Genomic DNA, 11804 nt, shown 5'->3' with positions numbered 1-11804 from the left:
GAAGAAAATGATCTGCAGAGGGAGGGACTGATGGGAGAAGTGGCTGGAATCAGCGCTGGCAGTATATCTTCAGCTCCTCATGTCTGATGCCTCTTTGCACACATCAATTTCCTCATCTCTTATCTGAGCTGTGTGTATGCTACAAGGAGCCCTGAGCATTTAGCTTTTCTCCTCCTTGAAAAAAAGTCTCTGAAAGCAGAGTTATAAGCAAGATATGACTGACCCACACTTATGTGTGGAGGGTGGAGGCTTTTAGAAAGAGAGAGGCCTGGGTACAAAGCAATCAAAACCCATGGCCCATAAAGCTGCTTTTAAAACATGGAACCAATACAAAGTTTAACTGATTTGTTCACACCTGCTTAATCATCACGACAGAGTGTTCTCAAGGAGCCCAATAATGACATTTCTCAACCTTGGCACTCTTGACATTATGGGCCCTACTCTTCTCCATTGTGAGGTGCTGCCCTGTGTAATGTTGGGTGCTGAACAATGTCCCTGATCTCTTTACCCCCAGAGGCCAGTATCAGTACTCCATCTTCCAGCTATAAGAACCAAACATATCTGTAGACATTGTCTCGTGTCCCCAGAGGAGCAAAATTACTCCTAGTTGAGAGTCACTTCAGTAGACCATGGTGAAATGGAGCACTGAGGGAATTTCCAGAAGTGGTCATCATAGTGAACATACTGAAGGGCAGAAGGAGTAAGGAGAAAGATGGAGGAAAGAAAAGAGATATGGAAGGATGGATAAGGATGGTGCAATGACTCTGGCAACTCCTACTTCATTCTTGCATTCTCTCGTTAGCTCCTTGGCATCAATTAACTTATCATATTATCTAGCTGTCACCTTGGAAGACATCTAGAGCTCCGAGGCATATAAAACAGAATTCATATGAATTTGTTAGAGTGGTCATGCAGAGAAAGAAGAAAAGGCTAAGGATTTAGGTTCCTTACAGAAGGAGGGAGGTGATGGATATTCAGCATCAGTGGTAATAACACAGCAGTGCTGGACTCTGCTTTTTGTACCTGGTACCAATTATTCAAACTAACAAGAGTGATTTCTAGTAATTCAGACTTGTCATTGGTATTTCTCAGGTTCAGAATGATTTGACTTTCCTCCAATCCTTCTGTAGTAAGTAAGGAAAAATCTTCTTAGGTCCACTTGCTAATTAAGAAACTAAGATCCATTGCAAGAAATAGAGGCACTATCATGTAGGCACTAAAAGTTTGGGTTCTGAGTGGACTAATCTAGCTTTCACTCCTGGATCTTCCACTTATTTGTTTTTTCATCTTGTCAGGTTATCTAACCCTTCATGTGTCAAATGTAATCAATTGCCCAGGTGAAATAGGCTGAAGTAGGACTTCAGTTAGCTAATGTGGGTGTCATTGAGCAAACACAAAATAAATGTTAGAAGCTATTGTTATCATAGTTATCACCATCATCGCTAAAAAAATTACAGTTCAACAATTTAGTTCTAGAGGTTCATAGCCAATGAATGATTGAATAGATCTTTCGATTCAGATTTGGAGTCTACGGTACTTCACTACTTTAATATTCTGTGATGACTGTGAGTAGGGGGATGAAAATTGATTGGTAGCGAGTCAGACTGTGGTACTTACATAGTCTTAGTCTCACTGTAACAATGAGAATTAGTCAATAATGTCATTTCACAGGCGAAAACAATCTCAGACTTGGAGAAGTCAACTGCCAGTTGTCACCCAAGACAAGAAAGCAAAAGTTTGTATTATTTTGTTCACCTTGATAAAGACTTCCTGCCAGGACTCCCAGACCATTGCCATGATCCTCGCTTCCTGCCTTTTTCCTAATATATGGCTTCTTAGTCCTCTGTGAGAGATACATGGCCAGCCTCCTGACAGGTGCCTGAAACTACCAACAGTATTGAGTCTAATATATGTATATAGTATCCTGTTTTTCCCTGCTTGCCCTACAGCACTGCCACATACATCGGAGTTAATCTTTTTTTTTTTTTTTTTCATGGTTTATGCCATGGTGCCTCCTTTGCATTACAGTTCTTGCACTTTGAGAGTATTATTAAGTAAAATAAAAGTTGCTTAAGCACAAACACTGTGATATCACAACAATCAATCTGATACCCCAGCTGGCTACTATTGGGTGGGCAGCATAAGCATGATTTGAATTCAATTGGGCTACATCCCTGGGCATTTTTTATTTTTTGTTTTGATACAAGATCTCGCTAAGGTGCTGAGGCTGGGCTCACACTTGGGATTTTCCTACCTCAGCCTCTCAGGCTGAGATACCACTGCATCCAGCATCATTTTTTAAAATCTTAATAGCAATCCTATTATGTAACTGCCATACACAGACAAGAATTGATCTGATTGAGGTCCAACAGGACTTTTAAATCCAATTCCTCTGCTTTCCACCATGTGCGATCTTACCACGCTGACAGATCGCAGTGTTGTCTCCCTTCCAGAATGAGAAGTGGTCAGCTCAGAAAACCCTCCTGTGCATAACTTAAAGGTCCCACACCCTGCTAGCTTTAGAAGCTGAGTGCCTGGTGAGTGGTGAGCCCTCACAGGCACAAGCTTGAGAAAAGCTGAAAAGTCCCTCTCCACCGAGCTGCAGCTTCCCCTGCACACAAAGTGTCAATTGCAGAAAGGACACAGTGATACCCAAACCGCACACTGCTTCACAAGCTGATCTCTTTGATCAGGATGCAGAGCCTTTTGGAAGGCAGGGCTGTTAAACAAAAAGTAGCCTCCTCCACTGTCCAAGTATCCAGGACATTCTGGAAATTCCCTGAACAGGGCACCTCATTCCTCTGCCCTCACTCAGCCACTACCTGCTGACCTCCCTGGCTGTTCAGCTTTTGTCATCCTTGCTGCTGGCGGAACTGGTCTTATCTGTGCATTGATGAGTCATACTTTCTGTACATCTCAGTGCTTTCTCCCTGTGGGGAAGATGCCAGTAAGTACCTCCACTCTTACAGCTCTTAATACACCATGCTTCACTCTCAGGACTATTTCTGAGGCTCTTAAAGAAAATTGAACTTTTTGGCAGTTGGAGTGCAGTGGCTGAGTGGGGAGAAAGCATGTGGGCTTGAGGAGAATGTTCTCATGATTAACTGATTGGAACAAATGTTCTAACATCTCTTCCTCTAGTTTTGACAACTTGAGTACTTGGAATGTTCTTGGTGTCATACACAGGACATGAGAATGATTGGCTCCTGATACTATACAAATCAACAGGAAATTGACTTCTGGTAATTCACACACACAACAAGCAGACATGATGCCACTGTAAGGTACTGTTACGATCACTTCTAGATCCAGTTATGAAATGAATTCATTAGACTTTCAAGGATAAAAGTAAGATGTGTTTCAGCTCTGGTACTATGTGTGAGCTTAGAGACCTTAAGTACTCCTTTGAACTTGATTCTCTCACCTGTACAATGGAAGAGATGGGTGGAATCATCTCTATGAGTCTCATTTTTCTCAAATAGTAATATGAGAAAAATGGTACATCGCTCACTTTCTCTGGACTACAGATTACTCATCTATGAAAGGAGCAGATGTCATTTCTGGTCCCTTCACATAAAAATTAAAATTAAATGGTTGGACATGGTTGTGCTTCACTCAAAGTAAATTCTATCAATTGTGAACAAAAACAGGGAACCCTGGGTGGTCAATGTATGTTCTTGGATTGCTAGCAAAGCAACCTTCACTGAGGGATTTGAACATCAATGTGCATTCATTTATTCATTTGTTCATTCATTCATTCATGTACATATCTCATGGAAGAGTACCCTTTCTATCACTAGAGCAGTGGCGGCAAAACAAACTATAGCCCCAAACCCACTTATTTATTCAAAAATGCTAATACACCTCGATTAAACCTGAATATTGAGGTACATTAGTTTAGAAAAGCTAAACACTAACATCTTTTGTTTTAAAAATATAGCAAATAACATGCATGTCATAGACTTGCCACAGAATTTCATGTGGTCAATCTTTAGGGTTTTTGTTTTATGAGCTCTTTGAGGGGATTGTGTTAAGACTATTTAACATGATGTCTACCATTTTAACAAAAATTCCAGTGTACAATCCACTCTTGCTGACAGCATGCACCATGATGTACAGCAGATTTCTTGATTGAAACTTTAAAACCATTGAGCAACAGTCTGTTTCCCCACCCACAGCTCTGCCAACCACTATTCAACTCTTTCTTCCTCTGGCTTTGGTTATATTACATGTTTTGCAGAAAAATCTTATAGGAAGAAGGCTTTCTGACTAGTTTATTTCACTTAGACTAATATCTACCAAGTTCCTCCATTGTGTTGTATATGGCAGGATTTCTTTATTTTTAAGAGTAGCTAATTTCATTGTATCTATATACCACATTTTCTTTACCCATTCATCCCCTGAAAAGTGCTTGGGTTGTTTGCATATTTTGCATATGTATTGTCAGTAGTGTGGTGCTGAGCCTGAAAGTGAGATTTGAGGAGTTCACAGAAGAGAAAGAACCCCTATGTTAGGGAAGGGACAGGAAGCAAGAATCGCAGCAATGGCATTAGAACAGATGAATGTTCCCAGGAAGGTCTCAGTAAGGTGAGTGAAATCATAGAAACTCTTCTCCTATTTCTGTTTCACTCAAGATTCCAAGTCCAGGCCTAAGGCAGTGACACAAGCCCATAATCCCAGCTATTTGGGAGGCTGAGGCAGGAGGATTACAACTTCAAAGCCAGTCTGGGCAACTTTTCCCAAAATAAAAAATGTAGTAAAAAGGGCTGGAATTATATAGCTCCATGCTTCTTGGGTTCATATCCAGTATTAAAAAACTAAGAAGATCCTAAGCCCTGGAAGGCAGTCTCTGATCAAGTTTCGGACACCTGCCAACCCACTGTGAGCTGCTCTGAACCTAAAGATCTGGCCTCTTCAGAATGGCAGGCTCCTGAATTCCTCTCCTAATAATGTTGTGCTCTCAGGTATGATTAATTCTTTTGCTTGTTTTGATTTTCCCCAACACATGCCCCATAAGAATCCAGTAACATGATAATATATACTATCGTAGGGTTTCTTCCTTTCCTTTCTCTTCTCTCTTTACTTGTTCCCTCCCTCTTTTTTATTCTCTTCCCTCTTCTCCACTCCTTTCTGCACTCATTGCCTCCTTTCATCTCCTTCCCTTCTCCCCTACTGTCCCCCCTTCTTTTCTCTGTCTCTCTCACTCTATTCCTGTCTAATAACTTTGCCCAGAACAAAGTGAGTCTTGAAAGATCAGAAGTCTCCTGATCTCTCTGAACTAGAAAAAAAGACTGTTCTCCTGATAAGTTGCATCATCCTTCATCTTACCACCTACACCCACATTTACACACTGAAACACATGCATGTGCATGTATGCACCTATACACAAACTTATATATCATGTATCATATTTCACTGAGACTCATTCAGGTAGAATTTGGATTCTTTGTCTCTTCCCCTTGCTGGGTTAGGGGAGGTGGAGGAGTATGCAGTTGTGGAAGTGTGGTTGTCCCTGACCATCTGGCAGGTCAGTGACAGACACTGAGACACTCAATCTGAATGTGATGAGAACTGATGTGCACCCCAAAGATCCATTGCAAATGGTCCTCACTGGAACAGAGCTGCAGCAGCTCACCAAGACTTCCTCCCTGGCAAACCATGCATAAGGAGTAAAGCAAACACAGCAAAGAGGCGCAATGCTATGGTTCTTATTGGAAAGCAAACAACAGGCTGCAGACAAAGAAAAATTAGTAAAAGCTCTAGCAGAGGCCAAGGTCATGGACAACAAGGAACATCAGAGAAAAACACCAGGTACCATTTTGACAGCCTAATAGCAGGGAAGGGACTGTGTTTTGCAACCACTCTGAAGGTTGAATTTCTAAAGAATTGCACCACCACCAGGAGATGTTGGTTTCTATTGCCTATAATAACACACTTGACCAAGACACATTACACAAAATACTTTTCCTTTATTCTACTGTGAGAATTTTCAAGCATACATAAAGGTTGAAAATTTTTATCGTGAGAGCTCATATCTATGGCTTAGATTTAACTCTCTAGATTTAATTTTTCCCACTTAAATCACATGAATCCCTCTATCCATTCTATTTATCCATCATTTTTTTTCATTTTTATGCATTTTGAAATGAATGTAGGCACCAGTAATTTCAACTCAGAACTCCTCGAGGAATAGAGGTATTTGTTTATGGTTCATAAAAGACAAAGGCTGGGGGAGTGGGAGTGAGGAAAGGCTATACAGGTCGAACCCAGAGTAATTTTAGGGCAGTACACCTACTCAGAATGATAGCATAAAGGGAAGTTCATGCCATTGTACATTTTTTCCAAACCTGTAAAATGTATGACACCAAGAGTGAATCCCAGTGTAAAGTATGGATTTAGGACCATAATGTTATATTGATGTAAGTTAATCAGTTGTAACAAATTTCTATTATTTGGAGAAGTGAATGTTCTTCCAAAGAACTATGCATTGAAGGCTTGGTTCCCAGAATAATTCTATCTGGAAGTACTGTGGGCCTTGAGGAGGTGGGGTGTTATAAGAAACACTCAGATTGTGGGCATGCCTGTAATGGAGAATACAGGACCCCAGTTTCTTCTTGAGTCATCTGCCTCCCACCCATGCCTGCTTCCTGATTTATGAGATGATCAATTTAGTGTAACAGGCATTCCCCTTAACAAAGATCCAAAACAATGCTGCCAACCAGTCTTGGACTGGAACCTCCAGCACCAAAGCCAAAGTAAACCTTTTTCATTATAATGTAATGGTTTCAGTTGTTTTATTATAGTAATGCATAGTTGAATAACACAAAAATGTACCACTCTGATACAAGCTTTTTTTTGAGGGAGGCTATACATATGCAGAGACATAGCATACAGGAACTCTCCAAAGCTTTGGCTCAATTTTGCTGTGAACTCAAAACTTCTCTAGAAATAAAGTCTATTTTTTAATGAAAATACCAAGACAGCACTATCAAACTGGCATTACAAGAGTTGAATTCACCTTGTAGACCTATGTTGGTTTTGCCTGCCCAACATCAAAGCCCATTCTTCCTAGTTTAGAATCCCTACTTTCCTTTGGACAAATGACCCACCTGCTCTCACAGTCCATGTGATTTGGGAAGAACTAATCCATTCTGACTGATGGACACATGAGCCACACCCATTCAATCAGTACTCTATTATAGACATCTAAAATTGGTGAGACTGGTTGAGGTGAGCCCATGACCCTGGCCAGTACATTGAGAGCCTTCCCAGGATTTTATTGAAATCCTCCTTTGGCACAGGTTATTGAGCTGATAGGAAAAACTCAGGGACACTAGCCCCCATTTGTTTACTGTGTTGTAACAGTCTTCTGTGAATGCAGCTAATCAGAGGGAAGCAGAGGCTACTGATAGAAAGAGACAGGTACGTGATGCACCTGCATCAATTAAAGCCAACTTCTCTGCTTTTCAGTTATGAGAATCAATATGATTCCTTTTAGAAATTGAGCTACTTGGAGCTTTTCTCTATCAATTTCTGTCCAAAGGTCCTGAGGAACATACAGTGACTCAAAAGCAGAGTGGGAGTCCCACCCAGGTCTGATTCTACATTATGCTACGCCGACCACGGGTGACTGTAGGGAGGAGGCAAGGACGGATGCGTTTCCTAGTCAGGAGCAATCTGAATCCAGGGAAGGCAGGTGATAGAGAACCCCAAGCACCAACATGATGGAGCAAGAGGTATTGTCAGGGTGGTAGGGATGAGCAGGTCAGGAAAGGCTTCAAGAGTGAAGTGTTTTGAAACAAGCAGAAAACAGAAGCCAAGGTACACCGTGACAGTGGGGGACAGCGGAGTGCAGTTAGGGTGTCTCAAGGCCCATTTTGCCAGGGCTCCCACTCCAGAGTGATCTCAGTCGTGTGTGTGTGTGTGTGTGTGTGTGTGTGTGTGATCATGTGTATGTGTATACGTGTGTGTGTGTGTGTATGTCCTTGTCAGTCTATTCATCTATCTCCAGACTGGGTTTCTCTTGCACTTCTCTCTAAGAGAAAATAGGAACACTGGCGAATGATCCGCAAACAGACAGACAGACCAACAGGCACACAGACAGACAAATGTAGATAAAGTTGAGTGTCTCCTTTCCCCTCAGACTTTCTTTTTCTCCCTCATTTTCCTCTCCCCCACCTTTTCACTCCCAACATCAGCACCACCTTAGTCCAAGCCACTGTCATTGTCCACATGTCCCACTTAACAGCCCCATCTCTTGTCTTCCCATGACCTCTGTTGTTGGCTCCCTCACATCAATTTCCCACCTCCATGTCAAAGTAAAAGTGTAAAGATCCAAATCTGTCTGACATTCCATTGCCTCAAATCAGGAGTGAAAGCAGTCTTGGTCACAAAGCCCTGCCCACTGTTTGAGTGCATCCAGCTCCTGGTCGCCTCTACTTCTGGGTCCTCCAGTTCCTTTGATGCCAGGGCCTTTGCACTTACTCTTTCCAAGGCCTGAGACCTCCCTAGACCCTTTTCTCACATCTCTTCACCTACTTAACCCTTTCTTATCTTTCCCACATCAGGGATGCCTTCTCTGACTATTAGAGCATCCACATAAGATCTCCTGGTCCATGTTCCTTCATTTCTTTTACTGTCACTTTATAATCCTTATCCAAGTGTGCCTGTGTGTGTGTGTGCGTGTGTGTGTGTGTGTGTGTGTGTGTGTGTGTGTGTGTGTTCCTGCCTATCTCTTGCACTTAACTTTTACAATCCAGGAAAGCAGAGACCACATCACTTTAAAAACACCATCTACTCAGAGCCCGGTGCGGCGGCTGCATGCACACTTCTATTTTATTATGGTCCCTCCTGCTCCCTGCAGCACTGTCAACTGTGAGTAATGTGTTGGTTGCAGTTTATGTTTGTGTTGCTGTTTTTCCTAAAGAATCATTTCTTTAGTCCACACTCACTATCAAAAGAAGGAGAAATGGAGCCTAAACCAAAAAGCCCAAAGGTTCTTAGGAAAACAGGAGATGCCTTCTTTCTTCAGGGAAGTGAAGAACGCACAATATTTCTACCTCATTCACGTTTATTATCCACACAGACTTTTAGGCATTTGAGTTTACAGCTCCTCCCTTCACAATCTGCTTACATCTCTTCTATATTTATTTATGAGTTCATTTAAGATCTATTCCTGGACAACTGTCTGGCACTGCCCTGGGGGCCTGCATGACACTATGTGACAATTTTCTGGCACATACGTGACCTTCCATGAGCCTGAGTATCCTGGTGGTTTCAGCACGGGATTATGCTGCCTTGGACTCACTCCCAAATCAGTGGCTTTCTTTGTGCCTTATTGTTCTCACCTATAAAATGGGGCTGAACACTGCACCTTCTCTCCAGTGTCATGGTGCGTAGAAAATGTGTCACAGGGCTGGGAAGATAGCACATGTATACACACACGCATGTTCACACACACACACACACACACACACACACACACATCATGACTGAGATCATTCTGAGTGGGAACTCTGGCAAAGTGGTCCCCGAGGCACCCTAACTGCACTCTACTGGCCCCCACTGTTGCAGTGTACCTTGTCTTCTGTTTTGAAGCGCCTGCCTGGCAAGTGCAAGAACCCAGGTTCTATCCCCAGTACCACATGCTGTGCTGGCCCCAGAACTCTGGGCATGCCTCACCCGTGTGGTGGTGCACACCTGTAATTACAGGGATGGAGAGACTGAAACAGGAGGATCACTATGAGTCTGAGGTGTGCAGTAAGACCCTGTACCAAACAAATAAATAAATAAACAAACAAATTTAAAAAACAAGTCTTTAGTGAGCACTCGGTAACTCTCCATTCATTATGCCAACATTCTCCTCTGTGCCCCAGCAAGTCCAGCTGCCTGGGCATGTGAGCTGGGTTGCCCACAGGTCGCACACTTGATTTCACTCTCTGTGGTTGCCATCTTCAAATTCTTAACACTTTTGAACAGGGGGTCCCATGTTTCGAATGTTGCATCATGTTCTACAAATTATGTGACCAGCACACATAGTGTCCAGTGAAAGTCTGCTTAAAGAATAAATAAATGAAAGGATTTAGCCCACCAGGAAAGTGTGCCATTGACCTACTGAGCCAACCAAGTGGGTCAGCCCTACAGCAAAATTAAACAGACATTTATTGTTGATTCATTTTGTCCCTTCCTCAGGACCAAGAACACCCAAATCCTGACCCAAGATTGCAAAGACATTCTCATCCAAACTATCCATTTCCCAGAAGACTCAAGTCTTAACTCTAGTCCAAGGATCCTGGTGGGACCCAAAGAAAAGCCAACCCAGCCCTTTGTCATCAAAAATCACAGTCTGCACTGTCTTCAGCACTCAGTGCCTCTCTCCCTGCTCAGTGGTCTGGGGCCAAAGGGATTCCTGCTTTCCTTCATCCCATTTCATCAATGAAGAGCTAGAGGCTCAGCCACAGTAGAGTTTCTCAATGCTCCTCACACAACCCAATCCCTCTGCCAGCTAACTGTTATAAAGAGTATCTAGCAATGGGCCTCAGTTCAAACCACTCAACCCATTTTTGTGGACTGGCTGGTCAGACACAATAATCACACACTAAATCTGAGCCTGTGATCCCAACCCCAATAGCATCCTGTCCTCAGACACTCTGAGTTACAAAACCAAAGACAAACTCATCTTCCTGGGCTGCACATGCCCTTGGGTGGTGGCTAGTGGGACTTTGATTCTTTCTATATCAGGAGCAGGGTCTGCAACACACAGGCACTGTGTGGAGCTGGGAGTCAGCCAGGGATATAAGGGACAGTGTCCTGCCCTTCTCAAGCACACAAGTGAAATGTTATATTTTTTTTTTTAAGTGTGTATGGGTAGGGGCCGGGGAGATGGCTCAGTGGAATAAGCGCTTCCCTGGCAAGTGCAAGGACCTGAGTTCAATCCCCGGTTCCGCAAAAATAAATAAACAAATAAAATGTGTATGGTATTAGCATACCAATACAGAATAAATAAGCAGGGGAGAGACAAAGGAAGTGGAATTATTCAGGATGAAGAGAAATAGAGATTTCAGTTTTGAATATGGCTAGCAAGAAAAGCCTCAATGAGAAAGGGACATATAAGCAAAGACCTGAAGAGGCAGAGAATGGAGACCATGCAGCTTTCTGAAGGAAGTGAATTCCAGGCAGAGAAGGCAGCTAGCTTGAAACATCAGACCAGGTTTCACTGGCCCATGACACTGTAATGATCTGCCCTTGCAGGGGGCCAGGGGTCCGCCTCCCTCAGCCTGGTCCAAGTCCAGCTGACCCTCCCGCCTGCCCTCACTGCCTGGCTCTGCCTGCCTCAGGCCCTCCACTGCTCCAATCCCTTCCCAGAGAGCACCTAACAAAGATAGAAAGATGACCTGAGTCCCTTGCTGGGTCTGAGAGGCAGGCATTCCACCCACCTTGGAAACCTGGAGAAGCCTGGGCAAAACCTCACCAGAGCTCTTGCTCCAGAAACAGATGCTACTGGGGATAGAGGCTATGAGGGAAAAGTGGGCAACTTAGCCACCTCTGAGAGCATCACAAGCCCCAAGCCTGCTGCTGCAAACACGTGCCGGAGAATTTCTGCAGAACCTTTAACTGTATCTCACACGCGTCGTGGGAAGCCGGGGACAGGCGCCTGTGGTGCCCTGAGAAGTGCTGCTCTTAGAAGCCACCTGCCCGCCTTGAGGGGAAGAGGGCGCCCTTCACTGTACTGCCGGGACCCCACCTGCTCCATGCACCCTGTCCTTCACCTCACTCCAGACCACCCTATACGCCCCCACGTGCAT

Source organism: Octodon degus, unplaced genomic scaffold (assembly GCF_000260255.1).
Source record: "Octodon degus isolate 3935 unplaced genomic scaffold, OctDeg1.0 scaffold00195, whole genome shotgun sequence".
NCBI classification, from domain to species: domain Eukaryota; kingdom Metazoa; phylum Chordata; class Mammalia; order Rodentia; family Octodontidae; genus Octodon; species Octodon degus.
This window is presented reverse-complemented; position numbering follows the sequence as displayed.